At 42.9% G+C, this 17,849-nt stretch overlaps 1 long non-coding RNA gene across 1 annotated transcript; it reads right to left on the bottom strand.

Moving 5' to 3' along the window:
* Positions 1–1,037: 1,037 nt before the first annotated feature.
* Positions 1,038–13,603, bottom strand: LOC309871416. The gene is made up of 4 exons (XR_014315265.1): positions 13,212–13,603; positions 8,600–8,779; positions 2,272–2,408; positions 1,038–1,141 (listed from the first exon to the last, which is right to left on the bottom strand). It is a non-coding gene; the product is annotated as an uncharacterized lncRNA (long non-coding RNA).
* Positions 13,604–17,849: the final 4,246 nt, after the last annotated feature.

The following is a 17,849-nucleotide window of genomic DNA, read 5'->3' as shown; positions in this document are numbered from 1 at the left end:
TACTGGCATAAAAACAGACACATAGACCAGTGGAACAGAGTAGAGAGCCCAGATATGGACCCTCAAATCTTCGACAAAACAGGAAAAAATATACAGTGGAAAAAAGACAGTCTCTTAAATAAATGGTGCTGGGAAAACTGGACAGCTATATGTAGCAGAATGAAACTCGACCATTCTCTTACACCGTACACAAAGATGAACTCAAAATGGATAAAAGACCTCTATGTGAGACAGAAATCCATCAGAATCCTAGAGGAGAACATGGGCAGTAACCTCCTCGATATCAGCCACAGCAACTTCTTTCAAGATATGTCTCCAAAGGCAAAGGAAACAAAAGTGAAGATGAACTTTTGGGACTTCATCAAGTTGAAAAGCTTCTGCACAGCAAAGGAAACAGTCAAGAAAACAAAGAGGCAACCCACAAAATGGGAGAAGATATTTGCAAATGACAGTACAGACAAAAGGTTGATATCCAGGATCTATAAAGAACTCCTCAAACTCAACACACACAAAACAGACAATCATATTAAAAAATGATTTAACACAGAATGAATTTAAAGGTGTCCAATGAAAATGGACAGGAACAGACTTTTCCATGAAATCTCTGCTTTTCAAATTTCATTTGTATCATCTAGGATGGCTACACTATAGGCAAGAGAAGACTTGTCTTACAGACACAGACAACGTAAGAGTTTCTTACATCAAATAAGAGTGAGCTGAGGTCTAACAGGGATCCAGGTTGGTTGACTCAACAGCTAGCAATGGTGTCAAGGACACATGTTCTTTCCTGTCTCTGCTCTGCCATGTTCTGTGGGCTGGAATTGCCCCCAGTTGGTTCCCCTTGTTGTTGCAAGTTGGCTCCCAGAATTCTGGATATTAAACCCAGACCTTTAACATCCAGTGTCCAGAAACACAAAGGGAACATCCCTTCATGTGACAACTTCATGAGGACAACTTTTCCTGGACCTCCAGAAATCATCTCTCTATGACTTCTTGGTCAGTCTGGGCCAGTTTCTCTCCCAAACCCCATCATGACCATGGCACCAGCCTGCTACCATCCACAGCCTAGACCATATCTGTGTCCCTCTGAGGAGGACAGAGTTGTCATCACCTTTGGGTCATGTGCAAAAATGGTAAATACCTGAAAAAAATCAAGAGCCTGATCAGGAATTTATTTTAGTTATAGAGTTCTAGATTAGTTGTTTTTGAAAGCACAGAAGTTCAGGGTCCTGAATTATGAGGGCCAGAATTTAAAATACTTTTTTAATTCATAAAATAGTTTCAAGGCCAGCAATTAAGGTGATTTCTTTTTCCAGATTGTGCTTCCATTCTAATCTTCTATTTCAAATGTATGATAATTTACTTTATTGACATTATATACACAGTTTTTGAGGGTCAATATACTGTAGAGAATGAGAAGTACTTATGTTTGCATTGGAATGTACTCTGTTAGGGGACAATAGTGCAGATGCACTTCAATGTCATGATTGGCCTGTGCTTCGAACAGTTGATTTCTGGAGGGCCTGGGTGGCTCAGATGGTTAAGTGTCTGCCTTTGACTCAGGTCATGATCTTCTGGCCCTGGGATCAAGCCCTGTGCCAGGCTCCCTGCTCAGTAGGAATTCCATTTCTCCCTCTTCCTCTGCTTCTCCCCTCTGCTGGTGCTCTCTCTCTCTCTCTCCAATGAATAAATACAATCTTTTTTTTTTTAAAAAAGTTGATTTCTTTTACTTCTTAGAAAGTATTAAGATGTTCTTTTAAAACTTTTCTTTAACCTATATATGGTATTGAGATTTCCATAAAGAATGTTAATTGGATTTTATATGTAACTGAAGAATACAATATAATTTAATATAATTCCCAAAACAGAAATTTAGTTTGGTGGACATTGAATATGGAAGAAAAAAGGTCAAATTTTGTGTCTGAACATATTTGAGAAGTAATCTGCAAAAAAAAGTCTTTTGCCTCCCCCAAAAAGGCCTATTTTAACTTTACTTGGGGAATATAAATTTATATGACAATGCTATGATGTTTATCCTGAAGTATGAGAGAATGTGGCCAGTTTTAGCCAACTCCCAAATAGAAATTAATCCAAATAGCATTTCTGGCAGTTTCCAAAATGGAAAAGCCAAGACTCATCTTACTGTGGGTTGGCCTGATGACCACGATAAGGCTGATAAGTCAAAATTCCATTTGGTTATGAAAGATGTTATTTGATCAGATTTTTCTAGAAACACAAAACTTAGAATTAAAGAAAAATCCCAACACCCACCTTCATGGTTGCCTGTCTTCTAGCTTTCTTCTTTTCTTTATATACATTTTTTGGGAGATGGGACTTCAACAGGAGACTTGCATCTTACTTCCGTTGCTGATCCTGCAGTGTTCCAAGTACCTGCTTTACTGTTGTGCCTGTGGAAACATAATCATTGTTTATTAATTATAGCCTCTAACTCATATTAATGCTAAAATTTTTCATATCTAAGAAATCCTTAGGAGCTAGCTTCTTTCCAACAAGTCCTTTGCTGTTGTGGGGAAGGACTGATTAAAGCTTTGAGGTATCATGCTGCTCCAGGTTTGCTCCAGCAGCCCTCAGATGTGGTGCCTGGCACGGCCACATCTGCATCTGAGAAGTGTCCAGAAGTGTGAGTCCTTGATGGTTCCATAACTGCCTGTGGGGTCCAACAGCTGGTGTGCAGAAAAGCCTTGAGAGGACTCTGATGTCCACTCAAGCTTGAGAGCCACTGGGTTGGCCATTCTCAATTCTTTCTCCCCTCAAAGATCTACCCTTCACTAATTATAAAAATGAGTTTGTTGTAATGATGAGGGATTGAGGCATGGCACAGGGGAGTGTTATTTAAGGTTTGGTGGGAAAACCATGGATTTCCCTGTTATAACCACAACATCCTGGGAGCAGCCAAGCCAGTACTCCAGATTCCTGGTCGCTGAGTTCTCCTGAGGTCAGAAGCCTGGACGATGGGATGGGTATAGGTTCTGCCATTCATGAAAAAAGACATTGTTGGAGTCCACTAGGCCAGGAGCTCAGCTCAGGTCATCACTGATGTGTCCCTACTTGGAAGTTGTCAGCCATGTCCACTGTGGTTTGGGATGAAGGAATTCTGTTCCTGTCAGCAGTAATCAGTATGTGTCTATTCATGTGGTGCCTCAACACCACACTAGGGTGTGAAGGCACTGAAAGCAGGAACAACTCCTGATCATGGGCAGGTGCCAGGGGGTGTGGGGACCCCCAGACAGTGTGCAGTGCTCCAGCTGGAGCAAAGGGATCCTCCATAGGATCACAGAGCTGAGGACAGGAATTTACCTGCGACCCAAATATCCTGACCCTATGCTTATCCTGCCATTACAAGCATCACAGAATATGGAGAATGGAAACTGGTGTGAATGGAGATGCAGGAGAAGCTCACTTGCTTTTCATACCACAGGCAGTACCGGTACCCTGCAGCCTTCCCTGGCTTCCTTGGCAGAGGGTCAGTAGGGCTCTGCACTGGAGGCCCAGCACTGGAGGAAGGGAGATGGAGGACTGTGAGTCTGCAGTCTCCAAGAGGCAACAGTGTAGCTATGGAAACTGATGGGAATTTATGCAAAACTACACACCAACAGTTCTCTTCTATAAAATCACATTGCCTCAAAAGCCCCTAATGCTCACCCATGACAGAGAGAGATTAAGCAAAGTTTTAAGCAACAAAATTGCCCTGGAGTTGAAGTGCAGAGGACTGGGATTATACCCTAGCTTCGTAGCTCATACCTGTTGGGCAGCTTTGGGCTAAGTTACCCATTTGTTCACGTAAGAATGGTTATCTCAACCTATTCCAACTCCCTCACTAAGCAAGTGACATTCTTAGGTAAGGAAGTGCTTGTGGGCATTTATAGTAAGGCACAGAATGACTGGACCTATTTTTGCCCGATTTCCACTTGAAGTTTCCTAAGATATCCTTGATAATTAAGAAAAACATTTCTAAATATCCAGAAGCAGAACCCCAAAACAGAAGCAACTTCTCGTGTCCACCGTAGTCCTGAAACTGTGTCTCTGCATTCTGAAGAACTGCTGCAAGCACTGAAATCACTGAGGGCAATTTTGGAGTCTCGTTGCCTTATTTGACTTTCTTGGTGTAGCAACAATACTAGTGTCAAGCGACTGTTCCTCTCTACAGGGTTTTTGTGTTCTTTGTCCCTTCCACTACTGTTATGGAAGTAGACATGGAATGAATAATGCAGGCAGATCACCATGCCAGGAAGCCTGTCTCCCTCGGCCATCCTCATACCTGCTCCCGTGCCAGACATCACAGAACGAGAAATTCACTCAACGGGCTCTTGAAGAGGCTTTCTTTCCAGTGCCTCCCTGCAATGTGCACACCTTTGGGCAGCCTGTCACCGAGCTGCATGAGCACAGTGGCTGATTCATTAACGGGATGTGGCTAGTGGACCAGCGGAAACAAGTCCACCAGAGAGGGAAGCAGCTGCTCCGAACCTAGCCACCTGATTAAATTAATGTGTGAAGACATCCAAACAAACCCTAAAAGTGCATCTGACGAGCTTTCAAAGGGAACCTCCTGCTGCATGTCCCTGCCAATGCCAACCCATGACCTTCCTTTGCTAAAAGGACCCAGACTGAACAACAGTACAGCCCTACAGTCATTCAGACAGTTACTTGGCACAGATTACATGCCAGAGAGTGTCTGGTTGCTGACAATCAAGAGATGGTTTGGGCCCAGTTTCTTCTTCTGGACCAAGTGGGCAGGTCCTATCCTGCTCTGACCTGCTTGCCTCTTTCATGAGACAGAAATAAAGTAATTCAAAACCCTCACCTATAGAAAGGACCTAGGGCAATGGTGTCTGAGGCACACAGCAGACCATACGAAGGCATATACATGGAAGGAATTATTGGTCTTTTCTGCAAAGGCAAATTGAGCCACAGTGCTGCTCAGGGCATCCAGATTATTTTTAATTGCCTTTTTCTTCCCTGGATCCAAGCTCTGCACAGAGCTGTTCCAATGAGGCATGTAACGGCCCCTGTTAAGTGATCGATTGAGCCAACCTCTTTCTCCATCCCTTTCACAAATCAAATCCAGGCAGTTGGATTTTCCATGCTGCCTGGTAATATTAAAAATTGAAGGCAGATCTGCAAACACTCTGGAGACCGCAACCGGGACACTCCACAAAAGTCTCTCTGAGATGGAACCTGTCTCTCTCCATGTATAGATCTGAAGTGCCGTGCCACTGTCCAATGTTTTCTCCCCACACATGTTTTTTCAATAAACAGTTCATAGGAAACTGGACCCTCTTTGAAATGAGACACTATGTTTAGCTTTGCTCTTGACAAGCCCTAATTCTGAAAAGCCATGCCAGGTTTCTGAATGCAGCAGAAGCTCCAAACTGAAATTTGGGTCCTTAGAGTTTTCCAGGCTAATTGTGTCTCAGTTTGCATTGAGCTGGCTCCAACAGGGGCAAACCCTTGTAGGAGTTAGAAGTTGGAAACTGGTGCCACTGGCTACCTGTGCACATCCCTAACCCCCTTGCCATTCCAATGTGCGCCTGTGGCATCCCTCTGCAAGAAAATGCATGCCTCCATTCTGCCCCCCACCCATGGTGGGCTAGAAGTGCAGGAAAAAATGCCCCCAAGAGCAGCCTTGGGCAACAAAGGACAGGACTTAGTGCAAAGTTCTGGAAACCCCAGTCCTAGTGGATACCCCAACTCCTTCAGGTATGGGAGCAGACATCAGGCCACTGTGCTATGCACTCCATGTTACCTCCTATAGCTGGCACAGACTGAGTGCCCATGATGCAAACCTGCTCATCACATGTTCTGTTAGCTCTTCCCTTCTCAGGCTCACTCTCCCCCTGCCCTGAAGATGCCCCAAACAAACAGACCCCCTTCCCTCAAATCCTTCTCCCAGGACTGCTTCTGCGGAGCCTAGTTTAAGATAGAACCTTAGGCTACATGCTCTTTTTTGAAAGTTCCTGTTGATGAAACAGAAACAAAATTTGGGGGGAAAAAGTGAAGCAGCTGTTTGACTTTCTCTGTTAGGACACTCTGACACAAAGTCATTGAGGGCCGCCCTACCCTTAAATTACTGTCAATGACCCCAACCCTGAGCCTGGGGTGGAGGAGATGTGAACAGAGTCTGGAAGAGGGGGGCTGTGGGAATTTCCCTTTGATGATCACCTCCAGCTCCATTTGAAAACTGGCCCACAACCATTCACCAGCCATCAGCCCACTGGAATCCCAGTGCATGGCCACCAGACGTATGGGGGCAGGGCGACGGCCTGGATGGTTGGCCTGAGGATCACCATATTCAGGAGAAATTAAAGTCACACTGTCTGTGGGCTGCCCCCATGAGGCCATCATCACTGCCAGGACAAGACACCCGAGCCCCCTGGGGGCAGGGACAAGACCACCTTGTTTATCACAGGATCCCTGGGGCCACATGCAGAGAAGATGTCCCAAGCATGTCTGTGGTTGACACAAGACAACCAAGAAAAGGTAAGACCAAAGTCACAACTGGATGGACTTGGCTGGCCAAGTTTAGGGAACTCACACAGATGGAGAAAAAAGAGAAGAGAGAAGCCAAGGGTGACAGCTCCGAGGTCCTGATCCCACAAGCCAGATGGAATGACACAAACTGAAACTGGCCTGAGTGTTACTGGATGTCACTGGTGGGTGATACCACCCTGCATCTGAGGGATGACACAGGAAGCCTCAGTTTCATCAGGACTGGGGAAGCCGGAAGAAACTCTCTCCTGACAGCCTTCCGGGTGTGGGGCGGTGGATGGGGGGGGTGACCTCATATTCAGGGAGGATCACAAGGTGTCCACCAACACTCAGATCTGCTGCATTTTCACTTTCGTGCAGCCGCAGTGGATACCTGCAAGGTTGCCTTTGTGAATATGAAGATTCCCCACACCCTGGAGTACTTATAAATGAATCATTTATGAACATAAGTCAGAGCATTCTGAGTTTTATTCTTCTCCACTGATATCTGAGCACCTACTGATGCCAGATGTTTTAGCAAACATCTTGGAGATACATTGTATTATTTAATTGAATCTTTACCAAACCTGTGAAATAAGACTTATCACCTTTTGCAGGTAAGGCAACAGATCTTGGTGGTTAGGGGATGGGTCGTGGTTGGGCAGCTGGTGCGAAAGCCAGGGACTGTCAGAGGACCTGATTCCCAGGTTCGTTCCAACACTTTCCAACTTACACTTTGAAAAAAGCTCGATGAAATATTTTCATATTATACATAATTTTTAAAAGTGATCAGGACTATTACTTGTGATTTTATGAAAAAAGAAGACCAGTATGTCCTTGAGAAAGTCACTGGGCTCTATCTTGAGTCACAAAACCTTTCAATGGACCCCCTTTTACAAAAAGCATCAGAGCATCATTCATAGCCACTTCTGGTCACTGAATACCATGCACTATTTCTAATTTGTAATGACAACAGCAGCCTGATGACCTTGAAACCTCCAGATCTGATTACATGGATTCTTTGATAACCTAATTTAACTCTTGAACTAAATGAGAATAAGAAACAAAAATAATAATAAATCCCTTTCCTTCCTTGCCCCCTAGCTGTATTTCGCATCTCTTCTCCCCAAAGTCATATAAACACAAAAAGGAAGGAGCCCCACACTTAGCCTGTACTTCTGGGTCCACTGTGGTCACGGCTGGGAAAGGTCGTCCCTCCACTTCAGGAAGAGGCAGGGGGATGGTGACAGCTCTGTGTTTGGTTCTTGTGAAAGGAATATGAGCAGTGGAGTAGAGCCTTGTATTAGATACAAATGAAAATGAATTTTTTCCTAACTTCCTCTTTAATGATTTAACTGTATACTTGAATGGATTGTTTGTAGTTTAGTATTTGGAAAGTTAAACTCAGCTGTTCCCTAGTTCTGTTTTGCAAGGTTATAATTGAGAAGATTCCATTGCTTTTCAGGGAATAATCCTTGCTGAAACCCCATGAGGGCTGGCAACTCAGACGCTCTGTTCCTTTGGGGAGCAGGGCAGGACATTGAGCTCTGAGCCCCAGGGGCTGGAGGAGGCAGCCAGCAAGCTTGAAAACCAGCCCTTCCAAAGCAAAGTGATGTGATGCCCTAACAGAATTTTTGGCTAGACTATTAGAAAGATTACTAATATTTAGCATTTAGCAAGTGGATAAGAAATATTTACTCTCTTACCATATTGGCAGAATCTTTCACTGCTAAAGGCATTTGGGGAAGCAATTTGTTAATATCTATTAAAATTTAAATGCACATACCTTTTGATTCAGATTTCCATTGTGAGGTGTATATATTCTAGAAAAACCTGAAGATTGACAAAGGGTGGTAAATGTGACCCTGTAAATAATATAAAAATTTGGAAATAACCATCAACAAAGGAATAAAGAAGCCAAAGAACAGATTTTATGGAATACTATGCAGTTGCTCCACGTGCACCACAACAGAAGGAACTAAGATTCATTAAGTGAAAAATATAAGTGTAGAAATGGTACATCTTACTGTCCTTCAAGCCAAATCAATGTGTGTGTCCTTCAAGCCAAATTATGTGTGTGATTGCAGGTTTGTGTGCACATGAAGATACTCACCAAAGGGCGGAGAGCAGTTACCAATGGGAGTGTCAAGAAGGACAGTTGACCCAAGCAGAGTCGTTCCCTTGGGATTTGGAGACTGGGGGTCCTTGGACAGCAGGACATGACCATATGCAAGCGTGGTTGCTGGTGACAGAGCTGTCTTTCTCCTGTCACGTGATTAGCAGAGAGATGAATCTGTGAAGCATAAAAAGGGAAACTGAAACATGGGCTCCTGGGTGGCTCAGTCGTTTAAATGTCTGCCTTTGGCTCAGGTCATAATCCGAGAGTCCTGAGATCAAGTCCCACATCGGGGTCCCTGCTCAGTGGAGAGTCTGCTTCTCCCTCTCCCTCTGCCCCTCCCTCCTCTTGTGCACTCTCTCTCTCTCTCAAATAAATAAATAAAATTGTTAAAAAGAAAGAAGCAATGGGCACCTGGGTGGCTCAGTCATTAAGTTTGGCTCAGGTTTGACCTGAGTTTGGCTCAGGTCATGATCCCAGGGTCCTGGGATTAAGTCCCACATCGGGCTCCCTGCTCAGCAGGAAGCCTGCTTCTCCCTGTCCCACTCCCCCTGCTTGTGCTCCTTCATTTCTGTCTCTCTCTCTCTCTCTGTCAAATAAATAAATAAATAAATAAATAGTCTTTTTTAAAAAAAGAGAGAGAGAGAAAGAAAGAAAGCAAAAAAAAGCAAGCAAGCAAGCAAGGGAGGGAGGTATTATACCTCAGGAGAGGGAGGTATTATTTCATGGGCTCCAACAACTTTTCATCTGGCTGCTGCTCCATTCCAATGTGTAGCAATATTCCCACTTGGAAAGTCACTGCCCTGAGTATCTCCAGAAACCACAGGATAAGTTTCTTCCTCTGTGTGGGAAGATGCTCAATTCAATACAAGTTGTGCCTGGGACATGCCACCCCATTTGCATTTTAATATGTGTTGGAGAGCTATTTCTATTGATAAAACTCTTGCAAATTATAGACTTAATGGTTATCCAGCAGACTACATCCTTCTTTCTTGATCTTTGCTTTTATCTTTTCCACCCATGGTACTTAATGGAGTGTTTGCTACTCAACTGACATTTAATAAAAGCTTTCGGTGAATGAATAAGTAGACATATTCAAATGAAGCAATGATGGACAAGTATAGCCATGGGTTTATTATATTCCAACAACATCATCCTGTTGAATAGAAGCTGGCCTAATTGCTCCAAGTCAACTGTTTGCACCACAAAATAGAAATTCCATGTGCTATTACATTTTACAGTTTGTAAGGCATTTTTATATCTTTTGCCCGCCTCTTGGTGGGGACAAGCTCTGAGGGAGGAGGGACTCTTACCAACACACCCAGTTAGGGACAGGTTCACCTCTCGAATCCAGCCCCCACGGTACCTTTGGCAGTGTTCTCCTTTGTTAAAGAACAAATAAAGAACAGCATGTGCCATGTTGCAATTCAGCCCTATTTTGGCTGAGCACAACTGAGGGGATGGGGCAGAATTCAACAACCCCAGAAGCCACACCTACCACATCCACTGTGACTCAAGAGACACCAAGTGTTGAAGTTGGCTCAGTTTGCCACCTCTCGGAACATTCAGTGTTGCCCAAGCCCTCTGGGACTCATATTCAAAACTGAAAAGGAAGAGGAAGGCTTCTCTCCACTTACAGTGAGAGAGAAACCATTTCTCAGGGTCATAAGATTCTATTTCAAGATCTTGCCAGAAACTTGGTTTATATAAACCTTTGTGATCAAAGTCAGGTTTTCCTGTTAAAGTTGCTAAATATGTCACAATAAAAGGCACATTTTAGCTCTGGATTGGGATGCTTTGAGGAAGAATTTCAATAGCTCTTTTCAAAGTTTGGATTCCCCCCAGCTGAGTAATAAACCCAAGTATTGCACTTGTGTCCTTTCTCTCCACTCCCTATCTCCGAGAATTTTCTGGCTGTTACATGTTGCACGTGTAATCAAGCAATGGGCTTCCCAGGCTTACATGCAACCACCTGGAGGCCTTGATACTTAAGTCTTTTGATAAAAGATTACAAGCATCTTTAGTAAGTGGTTATCATAACAATATTGAAATGGGAAATATACCTGTTCTCACACATTCTGCAATGAATGCTATACTTGACCCATAAACCTTAAAACTTTTATTAAGATTGAGAACTGACTGTTAGCCATTGGCACCCCTGACTCTTCACCCATTTTTCCCAGTTTTCTTTGGCTTCTTACTTCCTATTCTTACCAGGAGAGGACAGCCCCAAACTTTTTGGAATGACTTTAATATTTGGTTCCCATATATAAGAATCATTGTGCATCCTAGTTGGACTTGCCCCAACCTGTACCAGGAATGAGACCTGCATCTGGGGCAGCACCAGCTCACCCATGTGCCCTTCCCTTTCCAGGCCACGCCTGGTCCCACTGCCTTTGTCACAGCTTCTGTTTGCATTTCTATCATCACCCAGCTCCAGAACTTTCACAGTCCCTGGACATTTATTTGCCTCTCTGGTCACATACCATTAACAAAGAAAGTAAGAAAATATAAGTAAGCATAGGTAAAGATCAACAAGTAAGTAAATACATACATACATATATGCATTTAGTTTTGCTGTCTCAGAATAAGGCACTGAAGAAATCCACATTAAATCAGTGATGATGGTCAAATAATTAGAATGAACCTGAATGTCCATTCAATTCATTAGTACATTTGATCTGACCCTGTCTTTTTCTATGAGAGCTCTTTGTATTCTTTTTCTCCTTTTTATTATTAATTATTTTTATTAGCATATAATGTATTATTTGCCCCTGGGGTACAGATTTTTGAATCATTGGGCTTACACACTTCACAGCACTCACCATAGCACAAACCATCCCCAATGTCCATAACCCAACCACCCTCTCTACAACCCCTTCCCCTCAGCAACCCTCAGTTTGTTTTGTGGGATTAAGAGTTTCCTATGGCTTGTCTCCCTCCTGATACCATCTTGTTTCATTTTTTTCCCTCCCGACCTCCCAAACCCCCCACTCTGCCTTTAAAATTCCTCATATCAGGGAGATGATATGATAATCATCTTTCTCTGATTGACTTATTTTGCTCAGCATAATACCCTCTAGTTCCATCCACGTCATTGCAAATGGCAAGATTTCATTTCTTTTTGATGGCTGCATAGTATTCCATTGTATATATGCATCACATCTTCTTTATCCATTCATCTGTTGGTGGACATGTAGGTTCTTTCCATAGTTTGGCTATTGTGGACATTGCTGCTATAAACATTTGGGTGCATGTGCCCCTTCAGACCACTACATTTGTATCTTTAGTGTAAATACCCAGTAGTGCAATTGCTGGGTTGTAGGGTAGCTCTATTTTCAACTTTTTGAGGAACCTCCATGCTGTTTCCCACAGTGTCTGCACCAGCTTTCCTTCCCATCAACAGTGTAGGAGGGTTCCCCTTTCTCCACATCCTCACCAGCATCTGTCATTTCCTGACTTGTTAATTTTAACCATTCTGACTGGTGTGAGATGGCATCTCATTGTGGTTTTAATTTATATCTCCCTGATGCCGAGTAATGTGGAGCACTTTTTCTTGTGTCTGTTGCCCATCTGGATATCTTCTTTGCAGAAATGTCTGTTCATGACCTCTGTCCATTTATTGATTGGATTATTTGTTCTTTGGGTGTTGAGTTTGCTAAACTCTTTATAGATTTTGGATACTAGCCCTTTACCTGATATGTCATTTGCATATATCTTCTCCCATTATGTCAGTTGTCTTTTGGTTTTGTTAACTGTTTCCTTTGCTGTGCAAAAGCTTTTGATATCAATGAGGTTCTTAAAACAATGAGAAGGCAGTACAGAGATAGACAAGAACAGTGAAAGAGATTAGAGAATCCAGAACCAGACCCACCTGATTTATGACAAAGGGGCAACTGAAAGACAGTGGGAAAGGGTGCTTTTTTCACTAAAGGCTGCTGGATTGATTGGTCTACCACGTAGGAAAAGAAATTGATCTTGGCTCCTACTTCACCTTGTACATAGAAATCAGCAACAGATAGCTCATACACTGAAATGGGAATGGTAAAATGGTGAAGATTTTAGAAGAAAATGAAAATATTTTCATGACCACAGGTAGGAAGTTTTTAAAAATAGTTTATAAAAAGCAGTAACTTCAAAACAAAAGATTAATAAAATAAATGATCATAAAAATAAGAATGCCTCATCAAAACATGTCATTAAAGGAGTGAAAACGAAATACACAGATTCGGGAAGAAGTTTGCAATGCATATAACAGATGTATTTTCAAAACCAATGCAGAACACTTTTGGAGTAAAGTGAAGAAAAATAATGCGTAAGTGCCATTCAGTGGGCACACATTGTTTGGCACTGGGCTAAATACTTAACCCACCATAATCTGATTTAATCCCCATGAAAACACTAGATGATAGGTATCATTAATCCAGTGTTTCACAAGATAGGGGAGAGGGTTATGTTATTATAAGTGACCTCCTGAGCTCACATAGGTAAAAAAAAATGACAGGGTCAGGAGACAAACGCAACCCCCAACCTCTGTAAAACTCTCAACCAGTGCATTCAACTATCCATCTTTCTCTCCTCCTTCTGTTCCTTCCATCCATGTACTCACCCATCTATCCTTTCTTTTCTTTTCTTCTGTTCATCCATGGTAACATAAGGCCTTGACTGAAGGCCCAGTATTACATGCTGCTTTGACATTTGGCAAAACTGGGGGAGACAAAATTGAAAGATTGACATAGTGTAAGGACAAGTCAGTCTTGGGCAGACGCTTTAACCCATGGATCCCTGCTTTCGGTCCCAGCTGCTGGAATATATCCACCGGGCTTCTCAGTTGTGTGAGTCCTCAATTTTGCACCTTGAGAAAATTGTGTTCCTGCTCATTATTCCCTTAAGAAGGGCTCAACACCCAAACTTTGACTTTTCTACTCCAAGCCCTTGAAAGTTTAGAAGGAAAACTCTCAAGAGGAAATAGGTCACGACACTCAAAATGATGAACTTGAAAACTCTGATGAATTGGTCAAGTTTACAAGTCCTTTAATTCTATGGCAGACTCTGACAATTGTCATCAGTTTAGGGGAAGGAAGGGTTTCAGCGATCATGTAGTCCAGGTTTGTCAGCCCTAAATGTACAGGAGAGGAAAATTCTGGGACCAGGTGTCATGCTGTTTATAAAGTTCCCCAGGTGATTCTAACATGGAGGCAGGGTTAAGAACATGGAAGTATTCCAAACTTCCCAGACTATAGGGCAAGCTAAGAGGCTGCTTGACTACCACTTGCCCAAAAAAGTCCATAAATTTCTAGGATAAATTTATGCCAAATCTAAGTATTCAGCAACAAAATCATGGAGAAAGCATGAGTCATGTGAAAGAAATTCAACTCTATCGTACTTCACTGAAGACAGGGCACAGGGAAGGAGAATATTCATTGTTTTGTTTTGTTTTACCTCTCCTTGGTCTACCAAAAAAAAAAAAAAAAAAAAATCAGCACGGCTTACAACCAGGATACACACACACATTTACACACAATACATTAGGAAAGACGATGTGATGAAATGGAAATAGAGATAATGAATCAAGAACAGGAAAACATTTTAAAGGACAAAAATGCATATACAGAGACATTGAATGAATAAAGAAACATTATTTATGGATGCCTTAGACTGAAGAAACATAATACCTAAATATTTATTAAAGGGGTTTAATTAAACAAATTATGAAAGGTCAGTGAGATAAAAAATGAGGTGACTCTCTTTGTGATGATAAGGAGAAATTTCCAAGACAAGCTGAAACAAATAGAAGTTCAGACTGGAGCACAGAGCTTGCTACCACGTCCAGAAGAGGTAATGCCAGGAGCAGACACTGCTTCTGGGGGTGGTTTCAGGATGGGCAGGGACAGGAGGGAGTTGACATTCATAATAGACCTTTTTGGTCTACTGGAATCTTTTGTACTATATACGTTCCTTTTTCCCAAATAAAAAAAATCACCCTAAAACTATTATTTAAAAGAAATACATAATTTTTAGAGAAATAGAAATTCAAACCTAAGGAAAGGAAAAAAAAAACTAACTTAGAACCATGAAGCCCTAAACACAATTTACTTTATTTATTTTATTTTATTTTATTTTTGTTGGATAGTAATTCTTTAAATCTTTTTTCAAATTCATATTTAAATTCTAGTTAGTGAACATACAGTGGAATATTGGTTTCAGGAGTAGAATTCAATGATTCATCACTTATATACAACACCCAGCGCTCATTACAACAAGTGCCCTCCTTAATGCCCATCACCCATCTAGCCCATCCCCCCACCTCCCTTCATCAACCTTCAGTTAAGAGTCTTTTATGTTGTGTTTTTTTTTTTGAAGAGTTTCTTACGGTCTGTTTCCCTTCTCTCTCTCTCTCTCTCTCTCTCTCTCTCTCTTTTTTTTTCCCATCCCATATGTTCATTTGTTTGTTTCTTAAATTTCACATATGCATGAAGTCATATGGTATTTGTCTTTCTCTTACTGACATTTCATTTAGCATAATATAGTCTAGCGCCATCCATGTCATCACAAATGACAAGATTTCACTCTTTTTGATGGCTGAAAAATACTACATACTATTCAGCCATCAAAAAGATACATATAGGGCGCCTGGGTGGCTCAGTGGTTTAGGCTGCTGCCTTCGGCTCAGGTCATGATCTCAGGGTCCTGGGATCGAGTCCCGCATCGGGCTCTCTGCTCAGCAGGGAGCCTGCTTCTCTCTCTCTCTCTCTGCCTGCCTCTCCATCTACTTGTGATTTCTCTCTGTCAAATAAATGAATAAAATCTTTAAAAAAAAAAAAAAAGATACATATATATGTATATGTGTGTGTGTGTATATATATATATATATATACCAACCACAACTTTTCATCCATTCAATAGTTGATGGACATTTGGGCTCTCTCCATAGTTTGGCTACTGTTAATAGTGCTGCCATAATCATCAGGGCCGAACACAATATTTTAAAGCTGTCTCCTGATCTGTGACAAAAGGAAGGGAAGAGGTGAACTTACAAAAAGCCACCTGAACATTAAGGAATAACTTTCCCAGCCTGGGTCTGGATTGCTCAGACAAGGCTAGAAACTGTCAGATTGTGTGGGCAGCAACCATTCTCCCCAGAACAGCCAGAACCCATGACCCTGGTGTGACCTCCTACTTAGGACAGTCTCTTTCAAACCAAGAGCCTGAGTCTTCATGGTGTCAATCTCTGATCACAGCATGGCTGACCCAGACACATTCTCTTAAGACAAGGCCACCACACAGCCCCATCCAGGTGTCCCATCTCCCCATCCAGGTGTCCTACCTCCTTCTATACTTTACTGCATGATGAAGAGACTGTCTCACCTTTTGTGCTGGTCACATGCTGTGGTGCCAACTACAGATAACACTAACTTGATGCAGGTGCCCTTCCCTAGAGAGAAAGTACTGTCTGCATTTTCAGTGCTGGAAATTTTAGGCGGAATAACACTTTGAAAGACTCAATTACAGAATCTTCCTGCAGCGACCCATTAAATCATACCATATAAACAGACTCCTGAATCTCCATCTTGGGTCCATTCTGTACACACATAAGTGTCATGCTAATTTGGAAGACTAGAAGATATTGATTTCTGTATTTTCCTCTGGTGCCTCTCCCTTTTACTTTCCCCACTTAAGCTGATAGACAAGCCCCATGCTTCCTTATATTGGGGGAGATTTGTGGTAGGGAAAAAGAAGAATTTGTCTTCAAAAGACTTCAGTTACCTAATTTTGCTTGCCCAAGGCCTAAGCAGGTCAGTTGTTGCATTCAGTGCTGGGGAGATGAGAGAAGAGCAGTGGAGACTCTGTCCCAGGCTGGCCAGGAGGGTGAAGGGAAGTGCTGGCCTCAGTTGAAAGGCTGGCAAAGCCCAGCAGGGGTTACCCAGGAAAGTGTGGGATCGGAGAGCTGTGTGTGAGGAGTTTGGAGATCCAAACGCTGAGTTTAGGAATGACAGAGGTTAGCCACCCCTGCCCCAGCTGCCCCTTCCCCCTACAAGCTCTCCAAGAAGCTGTGAGGGGAGACCCCCACCCAGTAATGGTGGATGGTGGATGGTGTTTCACATGCATTTTGTTGGGGGCAGGGGTTCTGAGTCAGAATGGCATGATTTGAAGGGCTAGAGATAATTTTATTTCTTGCATACCTGAGTATGTGGGCTGCAAATCCTGCCAGCAACTCATAACTTCCCAAGCACTGTTCCAGAACAAGTCTGATAACCTCTTGTACACTGACGCTGACTAAGTAGAATTAAACAGAAAGAGAGAGAGAGAGAGAGAGAGATTTTGAAAGTGAGTCCTCTTCTCCTCATGGCATATTTTCACCATGAAAAAGGCAGAAATGGGGCAAGTCCACATTCCTCCTGAACCCTCTTTCCTGCTATTGTTCAACGGCTGCTCCCTTTCTCCATTGCATTTCCTTTTGTTTTTGAAAATAGGAGAGGCTCCAAAGCAGAGTTGAAAAAGACTCCACAAGAGGGTCCCTGCCTCACCTGCCCTGTGTCCTCCTCCTTGGCGTGGACCCAGGTTTGGAGAATGAAGGACCGTGTGCTATCTGGCCTTCCACCAATGTGTTTGACCTGCAGGGATCACATCAATCCTCGTGGAAGAAACCCTGGGCCTTCCAAATACAGCCAGCTATCTGAGGAAGCTGAGAACACACCGGGGGGCCTTGTGAAGTACACCTCCACCAAGAGGAAAATGCACATTTCCCAGTGGCGAGAACGGATAAGCCAGTGGCTCTCACGGCTCACAAGGAAGGAGCTGGATAGGGTCACAGAGAGTGACATTCAGGGAACAGAGAGGTCCTACTCACAACGCTGGACTATTCTCAAGAGAAACCATAAAGAGAGGTCCTACTCACAACGCTGGACTATTCTCAAGAGAAATCATAAAGCGCCTCAAGACGGCAGCTGCAGATAAGGTCATGTGGTCTCACTGTCATCCCATCTTTGCAGGAGTGTTGTGACAAAAAGCAGACCTGCTGAGAAAGGCAGAGATTAAATACCAACTGCATCCCTCACAAAAGAAAATAGAAACTTTGCTGTCAGCTCCAAAAATGACTGTACAGAAGTGAACACTGTCCTATGCTGGATGCTGGTGGGAGTGGGGATGGAGAAGGGAGGTAGATTTGGGAACACATACCTCTCTGCATGTCTGCCTTCCAGGCTAATGGGGTTAAAGGCCACCATTTTTCACTTTCCCTGATTAG

This window comes from Mustela nivalis (assembly GCF_964662115.1).
Source record: "Mustela nivalis genome assembly, chromosome: 8".
In the NCBI taxonomy this organism is placed as follows: Eukaryota; Metazoa; Chordata; class Mammalia; order Carnivora; family Mustelidae; genus Mustela; species Mustela nivalis.
Note: the sequence above shows the minus strand (reverse complement) of the source record. Positions and strands in the feature narration are given on the sequence as shown.